The 13,204-nt window shown below is 50.2% G+C and overlaps 1 pseudogene; it reads right to left on the minus strand.

Moving 5' to 3' along the window:
• Positions 1–1,234: 1,234 nt before the first annotated feature.
• The window catches only part of LOC146398962 (sushi domain-containing protein 4-like), a 62,228-nt pseudogene continuing 50,258 nt past the window's right edge, over positions 1,235–13,204 (minus strand).

Below are 13,204 nucleotides of genomic sequence, written 5' to 3' on the forward strand. Positions count from 1 at the left end.
GCTCTCATGATTGTATCAGCATAGCAATTTGATGAATCAGAGTTTTGTCTGTATTTGTCTAAAACCCAGAGGAGAAAAGGAATCAGCATGTATTTGAAGAGACTCCTCAGGACTCAGGGAATTCTTTTTTATCAATCATCTTCTTAGGAACAACACCCAGTGGGCACCGGGAGAGCATGCAGAGGGGAAGCTGGGTTGACAGGGAAGTGAGGCAGCCAGAGGCACCGGGAGCACAAGCAGAAATCATCTTTCTTTAGGCTGGGTGGCCAGCCTGTGGACCTGCCAGGACAAAATTAAAGGAAAAAAAAATCCCACCTCACATTTTATTTGGAACAGGAGGAATGTGCTTTCAGAAACAATTTCTGTTTTGAAAAATTAAATATGGCTGATTTGGAAGCAAGGGCAACAACCCTAAGAGGTAACTAGACAGGGACTAAACGATTGAGATAAACTTTTGAGTAGGATCTTTTAAGAATGCCCCGACAAACATTACTGTGATAACTTCTCCACCACGAGATGTATTTGGACATATTCTGATCATGTGTAAGGTCGCAAGATTTACCCAATGCCATGGATCCCTGTGGTAGACTATGAATACAAATATGATATCTCAGCAAAGGACAGTCCAGAGGACAAGAACTCTTCTTTTTGAAGGAATTTACAGAGGCAGAGTCTGCCCGAGTCTTTCTTTTTTCACTGGAACTGCCAAATCCCACTTTAGTCTTGCATTGCACAGAACTGTCCAGTGCAAGAAGACCATCCAAGAGACATGTGAGAATCTTTCCCTCTGGGAGCCCACAGGGGGCACTCTGCTGCTCCTCCTGCCGAGGCTGATCCATAATCTGGAGTCCAGAAGACAGCTTGAAGCAGATTTTAGAAGTGATTTACATAATGTGACATGTTTTCAGAGGACGCAGGTAGTACTCATAACATAAGTCAATGGGGGATGTGGGAGCCAGGCTGAACACCTTCCTCTAGGACCATGCAGGGTTTCCCCTCATCCTTTTGTTCCTCACTCATCCTGTAGATCCTCAAGTTTCATGGAAAAGCCCTTCCCCCACCGTTTGCCAGCCTCACTGTTAAGTCCGAGGACGTATGATGTGATAAAGCTGTCCCCATGTTGATAAATCAGAAAACATCCCCCATCCCCCATGCTCTGTCCTTCCAATGCCTCAGTCCATGTACAATGTTAACATCCCCCAAGGGGCAGAAGAATCATCCAGACTTTGCCCAGTTATGGATCATCTTCCATTGGGGGGATCTCTGTAAAAGAAGAGGTGGTTATTATGTTAATCCACCAAAAAACACTGCCAAGATCTGGAATTGGGAGTTTTAGTAACATATCTACAATCAATCTCTGGAGCTCCGGGCTACAGGTTTGATCCCTGTGGAGCACAGTGGGTTACAGGCGGATCAAGCATTGCCACAGCTGCAATGTAGGTCACAGTGTGGCTCCAATCTCATCCCTGGACCCAGAATGGCCAAAAAAGGAAAAAAAAATTCTTGAAATCAGCGAGAAGAAGAAAGAGTTAAGCACATAAACCAAGCCCTTTGCACAACATTATCCACTGGAACATCTCACACCCAGCTCATCAAAAATAAATTCTAAGGCTTCAACCATGCACCCTAACAGTCATACAAACCAAAAGGATGGTATGAAGTAGAGGAACGCTATGGGTAACCAGGAGAGACCCTGTTTCCACTCATGATTGATGCTACTTCCTGTCAGTATCAGCTGGAATCAGTGCTTTGCTTTGCAAAGTGGGGCCGGTGCCTGCTCCCCCAGCAACAGAGCCCTAATTCACCTGATGCATTTTTACTATTTTCCCATGAGCTGCCATCTGCCTTTCCTTGCGATAGGCACATATACATCTTTCATTTTATACCTGGTACACATCACCTGTTGTATCCAGAACCTCTCCAGGGCTGGGCCCTCCTGCCTGCATCTGGGGCTTCACTTCTATCAGGTGTGTGTCTTCTGATCCTAAGCACCCCTCTCAGAAGCCCTGCCTAATTAAGCAAGAAAGGAGAAGAGCCTCCTGGCTCCCATGGATACCCTGAGAGCCGAGTGTCTCCCACTGAAGCCTGTGGCTGGGTGCTCTTTTGTGCCTCCTGAAATTTCAGTTAATGGGCTCAGTGCTTGCAAGAGGAGGCTCATTCCTTCCTGTAAGTGGCCTTGCCCATGGCCTCCACAAGCAGAGAGAGCAAGATGCCTTTATGCGAAGGTGGAAGCACTGATCTGGCTCTGAGCTCAGGTCAGGGAGGGGGCTGTTCAGGGGCAGCTCAGGCTCCTGGGCAGATGCTTACCATCAGTGATGGTGATGCCCGGGCTGGTGGATGCCACCTCCCCTGCCATGCTGGGAACCATGTCAGGATTGTCAGAAGTGGGGCGGGTGCCCCCTTGACATGTGGGCTTTGACTAGACTCTGGAGAAGCTCCAAAGAGCCTAAGATGCTGTCACAGGTTTCCAACTCCCCTGGGCCAGTGTCTGTGTCCCCTGAGCTGGGGTACACTGGGGGGCTCTGGTGGTCTATGGGTAAGGGGCAGCCTGGCCCAGGGAGGCCAGGTACCCAGGGCCTAAGGCACTCAAGCTGCCACTCACAGCCTCATCATAGGACAGGAGCATGACAGGCACACCATCCACCACCACAAAGTCAGGGTTGCTGCTGGAACTCCTGGGAGGCCCCCTGTGGGGAGGAAAGCAGTGCCAACCTGTCAGGGGACACAGGATCATCCCCCACTGCAAGTTGGGTCCCCAGAGGAGCCCTTCTGGGATGTGGTGCAGGAGCTTTAGCTTCCCTGGCAGGTCCCCTATGGCAGCTTGGGTCCCCCAGGCCCATGCTGCTGGCAGGAGGGGTTTTCTTTTCCTCACTCCTGCCCTCTGGCCTCCCTCTGCTCTTCCTCACCTCCTCTGGTCCCCACAGTCTCCTCATGCTTCCTTCTCCCCAATTTGGCCTCATGGCTGTAATGTCCTGGGCAAGGGACCATGTGGCCCATTCCCACACATTATCCAAAAGTGGCCCTGTAGTGTCCCTTGGAGGGCTGCTGGAAATGGAAAAGCTTGGCAAACTATGAAACCCAAGTGTCCCTTTTCAGTTACCCCTGGAATGCTTCTGCCTCTTGTTTGTTTTCTGCCACAGTATAAAATCACACATTTTTCATCAAGACAGAAAAACAACAAGAACAGGAACAAAAAGGAACTCGGAGCACCTGGTCAAGGTCTCTGGGCTCACGGTCGCCTCCTGACCCTGAGGGCACCTAAGCTTCACCCATGCTGCCCAGGAGTGTGGGTTACACTCATGGCTCCCAGCCTTGCCCTGGGCCTCCTGTCCCCAGAACCTGCAACACTGAGTGGCTGAGTGTGGGCATGTCTGTTGCCAAAGCCATAGCTTCAAGGACCACTCTTCTCCTGGCCCCAGAAGCACCAGGGGGGATAGTAAGTGGCCAGTGGAACTCAGATCCTTAGTCCTCTGGTTGGAACTGGTTCTGAGTGAGGTGACCAGAGGTAAAAGAGCAGAAAGAAAAGATAACCCAGCCGGGAGGCAGCCCCACACCCAGTGTGCCAGCACCAGGGGCTCCAAAACCTGAGGAACGAGACTCCAGACACTGGCATCTGAGGTGGAGGGAAGCCTCAGGCCACCTCCCTCTGATGCTTGAGTTTGAGTCCACTGGCTTTTCCCTTTTTTTCCCTCAATACATTATTTTTTTTCTTTCTCCTGTACAGCATGGTGACCCAGTCACACATACATATATACATTCTTTTTTCTCACATTCTCAATCTCCCAGGACTCAGCAGGATCTCATTGCTAATCCATTCCAAAGGCAAGAGTCTGCATCTGTTAACCCCAAGCTCCCAGACCATCCCACTGCCTCCCCCACCCCACTGGCCTTTTAGAGCATCTCCTTTAGGGATTCTGGTGGAGAGGGCTGGATCCACCCTTCTTAAGGCCACCCAGAGACTGGGGGAGGCTGTGGGGCCCATGCACCCCCCCAAAGGCAGGAACCCAGAGGAAAGGCAGAGTTTGCTCCAATTCTGTCTTCTCTGCTCTTTCACAGCCCTTGTTAGTATATCCTGGACAAGCCAAGCTGCTCACCTCCCTGCCTCCGTGGCCTTATGCTGGCCTCCTTTCTCACTCTGGCATCCCTCCCTCCTCACCGTCCCTTTCACTTACAGGCCCCCTGGGTGAGCACCCCAATGCCTCTGTTCTCTCTTTTGCCTTAATAATGTCCAGCACCCAGACCCTCTGAAGTGGCAGCTCCTCCCCACCCTCCACTCCTCAGTCTGTCATCAGCATCTCTTCAGCACCTAGCCCTCTGGGACCTGGAGGAAAAAGTCATTCCTGGACCTGCCCCTGAGAATCTTCTTATCAATTTGCATTGCAGAGACCAACTTTCCTACAACCAGAGAGGAACCCAAGATGGAAAGACTCAAGGGGTTTTAAAAAAATGAAACTTTGTGAAAGAGTTTTAGGGAATTTTTTCTTTTAGGGCTGTACCTGCAGCCTATGGAAGTTTCCAGGCTAGGAGTAAAGTCAGAGCTGCAGCTGCCAACCTATACAACAGCCACATCAACTCAGGATCTGAGCCGCATCTGCAACCTCCACCACAGCTCACAGCAATGCCAGACCCTCAACCCACTGAGCGAGGCCAGGGATTGAACCTGTAACCTCATGGATACAGGTTAGTCTGCTTTGTTATGCTGAGCCACAACAGAAACTCAAACTCCCACCCCTGTACTTTCTTTTTTTGTCTTTTTGTCTTTTTAGGGCCACACCCACGGCATATGGAAGTTTCCAGCCTAGGGTTTTAATCAGAGTTACAGCCACAGCAATGCCAGATCTGAGCCACATCTGAGACCTACAACAGAGCTCACGGCACCACCCACTGAGTGAGGCCAGGAATCAAACCCACTACCTCATGGTTCCTAGTCGGATTCATTTCTGCTGCACCACAAAAGGAACTCCCTCCCCTGTACTTATTAAATGACTTCTCCTTCCAGGAACAGTGATCCACCAGCAGTGGTGCTGAGTGGCTCTTGGTTAGAAAGGTGCTGCTGCGGTTTGTTCCAGACAAGCCACCAGAGGGGAAGGGGCACTGAGGGGGCCAGGCCACATCCAAGGGACCTTGACAAACTCCTCTCAAGTGGTGATGACAGGAAGGATGAAGACACTGACCGCATCTCACCTGTGCAGCACAGGAGCATGGGGACCCCCCACCCTCTGTCTATGGGTCCCCATAGGTCCTACTTGCAGGCAGAAGCTCCTGAGTCCTGCCCTAGCTCCCCATCCAGAGCCTCTCCCCCTGCCTGGGACTTGCCACATTTCTGCACACTGGGTTTCTTCTTCTTCTTTTTTTTTCTTTTTTCTTTAGAGCCACACCTGTGGCATATGGAGGTTCCCAGGCTAGGGGTCAAATTGGAGCTGTAGCCACCAGCTTACACCACAGCCACAGCAACACCAGATCCAAGCTGCGTCTGTGACCTACACCACAGGTCACAGCAACATCAGATCCTTGACACACAGAGTGAGGTCAGGGATTGAACCCATGTCCCCATGGAACCTAGTTGGTTTTGTTAACTGCTGAGCCACAACGGGAACTCCATGCACACTGGTTTGGAACCCCTGTTGAGTCACGCTCCTTGGATTTTGTCCCTAATTCATTCTGTGTATTTCTTATCCTCCTTGTGGCCTGGAAGTTCCAAGGTAGGTAACAGGCCTGCACATCGTGGACAATGGGGGTGCCCTGGGGGTGGGGGGGGTGCAGCCCTGACTGTGCTCCCCCCCAATGATACCTGCTCAAGACCAAATACCTGGGGCAAGAGGCAGACAGGGGCTCATGGGGCAGGGGTGAAAAGAGGAAAATGAGTCTGTCTCCAGCTTGATGTTCTGAACTTGGACACCCCAAACCCCCCAGGAATGTGTTTTTTCTTTCTCCCCTTTTTCCCCTTAGGAGCTCAGCTCTTCCCTCTTCAAGGCTGAATGTCCACTCTCTGTGGCTTGGGGTGGCTCAGGGTGCAAAGGGTCACCCAGGGCTGTGGCACTGACCTGGGGGGAAAGTGGGCCTTGAACTTCATCTGGAACTTCCTGGACAGGATGACGAGCAGCAACACCAGCAGCATGCTGGTGGCTGTGAGTGCCATGATCTTCCACATGGTCAGCAGGGTCTCATGGGAGCTGGGCCATGTTTGCTCTGCCAGGAGAGAAAACAAAGCAGCATGTGAGACACCTGGACCCCACTGGCATGGCTTCCCATGTGCTCATTGGCTGGACTTGACTTCTTTCTCTTCCCCAGCTCCTCTGAGCTGGTCCTCATTTGGAGGCCTCCAGATGCCTGTTAACAAGTGCTTCCTGCAGGCTGCCTTCAGGGGAAAGGCATGTGCCCAATGTGGGCTGAGCTGGGGGTGGGGGGTGCAGGGGGCATGCTCTGGCTCCCTGGTCTCCATGTGCTCACTCCCCTGGTGTGAGGAGACCAGTTCTAATGTTGGTTTGCTAGTAATTTGTTTTTCTTTTTTTTTTTGGCCACCCAGAGGCATATGGAGTTCCTGGGCCAGGAATCAGATCCAAGCCATAGTTGTTACCTTAGCCACAGCTGGGGCAACAAGCAACACCAGATCCTTATCCCACTGTGCTGGGGCCAGGGACTGAACGTGTGTCCCAGTGCTTCTAAGATGCCTTAAGTCTCATTGCAACACAGTGCGAACTCCAGGAATTAGTTATTAAGTATGAAGCATGGGTGGTTGCAAATAGCTTAATGTTTTTGCAGAGAGATCTGGTCTTACCCACAATAATATCATTTGTGTTCTGATAACACACCCCTGAGTGGAAGAAAAAGGTGGAGATATGCATCACTGGGTCACATCTGGGGCCTATGTCCCTGTCAGTGGAGGGGACAAGTTGGGGTGAAGGCAGAGTGCACAGAGACCAGGTCCTTTCACGGGTGCTAGGGGTTAAGGGATCCTGTTCAGAGGGTCAGCATTTTAACCTGGGCCCAGGCAGGTTGAACAGGGCTTGAAATCACCAGCTGCATGCATCCTCAAAGATGAGTTTCCAAGTCTTGTTCCTAACACTGCATGTGGGGGACAGGGCTCAGGGTACAGCCACCGGCCACTCAGTGTGGTCTGGATCTGGACAGTCCGGGGGTGGCCTGGACATGCTCACCTGACTTGATGCAGTAGACTTGGTAGGAAGGAAACCACTCCCCATACTGGCAGGAGATGTACATGTAATCACTGGTGAGGCTGTAGCCGGGGTTGCAGTAAAACTCCACCACGGTTCCATGGTTGTAGCTCACACAAGGCCGTGGGTGGCAGATGAAATCACTCAGTTCACCATTGGAGGGAAGGGGCAGACTTGGGATGTGGGGAAAAATAAGAGTTTCAGAACCACATGCTCATCCTTGCCAAGCCCTCAAACCTGAGGTCAAGCCCAGATTACACCTCTCTCAGAGATGGGCTTATACGTTCATCATCAGACCTATTCATCATTGGCTTATTTACCAGCCAGCGAACATCAGCCCCCACTGTCCTTTCTGGGGAGGCCAGACAGAGCCTGTGATGAGATTCTGAGCATGCACTGTCATCACACAGCAGACTGAAGCACATCATAAAGGCGAGGTTCATTTTACATGCAAAGGGGAAGACTAGTTAAGACAGAGTGTTAAGCTACTCTATTAAGGATGCCCACTATTATGTGCCAGACCACCTAGTAAATAAAATGAAGATGTCTATGGACCAAATCTTCACTGAAAACAACAGCTCTGCTGAGCATGTCTCTGTGGCTACAGGAGTCATTTGGGGCTGTCCAGAGCTCTGAATGTCACTAGACTGATTCTCAGATGCCCTCCAATGACACATATGAGACTATCCTGGTGGCTCTGCATGCAGGCCCAGGCCACAGCCTCCTGGGTGCCCTGACCAGCAGGGAGGAGCCCTGGGTCCTGGACTAGGTTCTGTCAGCAACACACTTTGTGACCTAGCAGAGTTTACTTCAGCACTTTAAGCCTTAATTTTCTCCTCTGTAAAGTGGAAGCTTATCCTACCCCCATTTTTTTGCGCTTTGCTTTTTAAGGCCACACCACAGCATATGGAAGTTCCCAGTCTAGGGGTCAAGTTGGAGCTTCAGCTGCCAGCCTACACCACAGACACAGCCATGTTTGATTGGAGCCTTGTCTGTGACTTACACCACAGCTCATGGCAACACTGGATCCTTAAACCACTGAGAAGGGCCAGGTATAAAGCCCATGTCTTCATGGATATTAGTTGGTTTCATAACCTGAGTCACAAAAGGAACTCCCCCAGATGCATTTCTACATAGAAAAACAAAATGACACCTCAACCACCTCTGTCTGCCTGGCATTATTAGCACTCGGTCGCCCACCTGGCCAAAGATCCAGGAACTGGTTTTCCTGAGACAGGCTGCATTCCAGACCTTCTGAAGGAAAAGGCTCCTCACATTCCTGTCCCAGTATCCTTATTCTATTCTTTCCCTTGTTTCTGCATTTATTTAACACACATTTTTTTGGATGGCCACTGAAACTCGTTATTACATGGATCCCATCCCATGGGGCTTGCTAAAGTCAGATGATAAGTAAACAAGTGAATACTGATGTGGCTGGATATGCCTTCTCTCTCTGCTGAATAAAACATTGACACCAACACACACACACACATGGAGGTGACATGGTGACCTGCCTTTCCACCCCCTGCCCCTGTCCCCGGGGGCTGGAAGGCTCCTGGGACCCAAAGGAGCCAGATGCCAAGAGACAGAATTAGGGGGACAAGGAAAGAATCAAGGATGACCCCAAGATTTCTGACATTAGTATCTGGCCAAGAAGGTCTGAAATGTAAGCTGGCACTGGCAGTGGACAAGAGAACCAGGGATGCAAAAGCTTCTAAAAGGCAAGGCTACCTGGCTTCCCCTGCAATGGAGATGGGCTGGGGACAGCTGATGTGTCCACCCCATGAGGGAGACACTGAGGAGCCCCAGATACCAGAGCAAGGGCCCCAGGCTAGAAAGGGAGGCCAGGGTGTGCTGGGGGGTACATCCTGGGCAGAGGGGATGACACACAAGAGGGCAAGCTGTGGGCATGAAGACAGGAGGGGACTTCTGTCAGGAGGGAGGAGCAGCTGCCCACAGAGGAGGAGGGGCTGCCAGGGAGGTGAACATGCCGCTCCATGAGCCCCATGCAGGGAGCTGAGATTCTGTCCCAAGTGACAAGGACTTATAGTGGCCTAGACCTACTTTCATAAGCAGCTGCGAGAACAGGGAGCAGAGGTGATGAGGTTGGCATAGGGTGGTTTGGCAGGATAGTGGCAGTGAGTGACAAGTGAGGAGCATGATGGGACCTCTTTCAGAACCCCCTGATTCTACAACAGGCCTTGCCAAGAGACAGAATTAGGGGGCCAAGGAAAGAATCAAGGATGACCCCAAGATTTCTGACATTAGTATCTGGGCAAATAGGGGTGCCATTCACCATATCAGGTTTTTGTTGGTTTGTTTTGTGGGAAGAGAGGGGTGCCAAGCATCTGGCTTTACATTGCTCATGTCCAAGCTTCCAGTGAGACCATCATCCAAGTGTCAACCACCTGCAGAAAGTGCCATAAAGAACTCAGGAGTCATGAGCCTCAAGATAAGACTTAGGACCACTGAGCAAACTCACAGAAGGGGAGAGGGTAGAGAGAAAAGAGGAGTGGTCCCCACCCAAAGGCTGAGAAATTGGATGGATTGAAAGAGGCTGTGGCCAAGCTGATGGGGATGTGTCACAGAAGCCAATAGATGAGCTGTTTGGAGAAGGAGGCAGTGGTTCCCAACAAGCTGAGAAAGATGGGGACAGGAGAGGGAGCCTGTGATAGGGATAGAGTAGCAGAGGTGGTTGTAGAAGCCCCAGTGGGGGATCACAGATAAGGCAGGAAACCTGGGAGAGGTTGAGGGACCACTGTAAGTTCATGAAAGCCATCAGCACAAGTCAGGCTTGCTTGACTTGTGGAGGTGTAAGAACTGCCTCAGGTCATTGTGTTGGGGTGGGAGGAGGTCTGTATTCAGATTCAGACCCAGGGCAGGAGTTTGAAGACCACCCTTCTGCTGATTTGAATACACACCCAATGGGATACTAAGGAGGAGCTTCTACTCTAAGAAAGGAAGAGGCTGTCTTTTCCAAACCTCCATGTCCCTTGGATGATAAAACTGTAGCCCACTGGAGATCCTTTGTCAGAAGCTTCCTTGCCTGCCAGCTTGCATCTCTCTCAAGCATCCTATCTTGATAAATCTGTTTCTTGCCTATCACTTTGTCTCTGGCTGAATTCCTTCCACATAGAGGCATGAAGAACCTGAATGTCAGTGAGTCCAGACACAGGATGAGTGATTATAATTTTTAAAACCATGGATTCAAGGCCCAATCTGGCTTTGGGTTGGGTTCATGTCCCAGCACATGGGTTCAAGTCCCAGTCAGTGTTCTGGCTGGGTTCAGGCCATTAGTTCTGTCAGTTCCACCTGGATTTGGCCCTGTGGGAGTTATGGTGACCTTGAGGACACAATCTGAGCAGAGCCCCAAGTGGCCAGTGGAGAAGGGGTAGCATGTTCTGAGGAGTGGGGCACAGGGAGGAGCAGTAAATGACTCATTAGAGAAGCTTTGCTGAAGGAAAGCAGCCCAAGGGCAGTGGGAGGGCCAGGAAGACCCTGCCCACCCCTACAGGAGCCTAGACCTCATTTACACATCCTCTAGGGAGCAGCCAACACAGACGACAATGCAGGTGATGTGGAATGGGAGGAGGAATGCAAGGTCATTATGAAGGTGAAAGATGTGATCCTAGGCACATAAGTAGACAGACTGGCCTCCCTTGGTGCACCCCCTGCTGGGATGCAGGACGGTCAACATCCAGGGGAGCCAGGGTGAGAATTATGTTGCCAGAGTTTCCAGTGGGAATTTTGACCTTCCATTCAGCACTTGCTCTTCCACAGCAGTCCCTGAACCATCAGCTTTGGGATCAGTTGGGGGCTTGTTCGAAATTCACAATCACAAGCCACAGCCCAGACCTACTGAATCAGAAACTTCATTTTAGCAAGATCCCCAGGTGCTTCAAGGTACAGTCTGAGAAGCATGGACCCAGACCACGAGGACAATGAGGAGGAGGAGAGAAAACTCTCTTAAGGCTTGAATCTGGCCCTCAGCTGGCTTGGCAGCACACAAGGAGGTGGTGGGAAATCCAGCAATGAATCCAAAGGCATCACCTTCAGACCAGCAGCACGAGGCCCACACCCCTCCCAAGAGCACAGGCACTGCACTGCACACATGGGGAACCACCAAGGCTCTGCCTGCAGGAGTTCTGCTGGGTTCTTTTCATCAAAACTGCCACGGCACCTGGGAGTTCCCATCATGGCACAGTGGTTAATGAATCCAACTAGGAACCATGAGGTTGTGTGTCTGATCCCTGGCCTTGCTCCGTGATTTAAGGATCCTGCATTGCTGTGAGCTGTTGTATAGGTTGCCGATGAGGCTCAGATCATGCATTTCTATGGCTCTGGCATAGGCTGGCGGCTACAGCTCTGATTGGACCCCCAAGCTTGGGAACTTCCATATGCTGTGGGAGAAGCCCTAGAAAAGGCAAAATGACAAAAAAAAAAAAAACAAACAAACAAAAAAAACTGCCGCAGCACCATGAAGATGGCCCTGGGGTCATCTAAGTTAGGGTAATGGTTCCAGGAAGCTGCATGGCATGTTCCAAATCCAAAACCCAAGCTATTTCCAAGGCTATGTCCAAAGCTTGCTTTTGGCTCAGGGAATATATGGCACATAACACTTTCCACTTTTAGGCTCCTCTAACAACATGGAAGGCCAATGTATGTGTCCACTTAGGGAAGCAAATGATGACAAGGCTGAGGCTTTGCTTATTTCCAGGCTGGATGGAGCCTGGTGTTTACTTGCTTAGAAATGTGCTGACAGGTGAAATTTAAGATCAATATCATGCAGCAGCCCTGGGGGAGGGGTTCTGATCTGCTTCTAGCTCAGAGTCACCACCTTAGGGTGTCCCTGACCAAATAGGTGAGGCATCCAATGACTGTAAAACTTCAGTCCAAAAAAAAAAAATGGATTTCACGTAATAAATCCAAAGTGTGTCTGGTTTGGTGACATGGTGAAGCCACAGAGGAACTCACAGTTGAGGGAGCAGGTATAAAACTGATTTTCTCTGACAGCTTTTTGCAGCAAAGGCTGGCTGGTGCTGAACTCTAAAGCTGACCTGTATTTCTGGGCACTGATGAGGTGTGCTTCCTCCTTTGTAGGGACCAGAGCACCAGACCAGTCCTGCCTCACTCACCACATGGTGAAAAGAAATCACGTGACATCTGCAGCATTACCATGTTTGGAAGTCTGCGACCATCTTCCCAAACAGGATTCCTACAGTTGTGACACCTGACGGTCATTGGGCAGCTTAATTTTTTGGAAGGGAGAGAAATCAGGGGCCCAAGATTAAACTTAACACAAATTAACACAGAAAGCACACAGGTAGGGAATTCTCATTGTGGCTCAGCGGTAATGAACCCAACTAGTATCCATGAGGACACAGTTTTGATCTCTGGCCTGGCTCAGTGGGTTAAGGATCCGGTGTTGCCTTGAGCTGTGGTGTGGGCCAGATCCCAAGTTGCTGTGGCTGTGGCATAGACTAGTATGTGCAGTTCTGATTCGACCCCTCACCAGGGAACTTCCATATGCTGTGGGTGTGGCCCTAAAAAGGAGAAAGAAAAGAGAAAAAGAAAGTTCACAGTAAAGGAGCACTTAGGGTGAGTCTCTCCTGCCTCTTCCTGCAACCAGTGAACCTTCTCACCATTAGAGATCATGCTGAATATAAAATGTGGCCAGTGTATCCTGGCAATTTTTAAGTTCCTTCCCCACAAACTGGACCAAGGCACCATACTGGTACATGAATGTGTTGATTTTCCAAACTTTGATTTTCCCTCTCATAATTTTTTTTCTTAAATTTCTCATGCCTTCTCCTTCCTATCAGCAAATCCTAGAAGATGATGGGATAAACAATTGAGCAGCAAGTTCATCAAAATGGGAAGCAATTGGTTATGCTCTGTTCCTAACTAAGTGTGACTACACACACATGTGTTGTATAAGTTACATGTATGTTTATGGTTCTATATTGCACATAGAAAATAACCAGCCAAATTTCCTGCTCACAAAAGTGCTTCTAAGGTTTACATACATA

Source organism: Sus scrofa, chromosome 10 (assembly GCF_054392235.1).
Source record: "Sus scrofa isolate SSC_HxYL_T2T_F1_AM1 chromosome 10, Sscrofa_HxYL_maternal_Yorkshire_Landrace_v2.0, whole genome shotgun sequence".
NCBI classification, from domain to species: Eukaryota; Metazoa; Chordata; class Mammalia; order Artiodactyla; family Suidae; genus Sus; species Sus scrofa.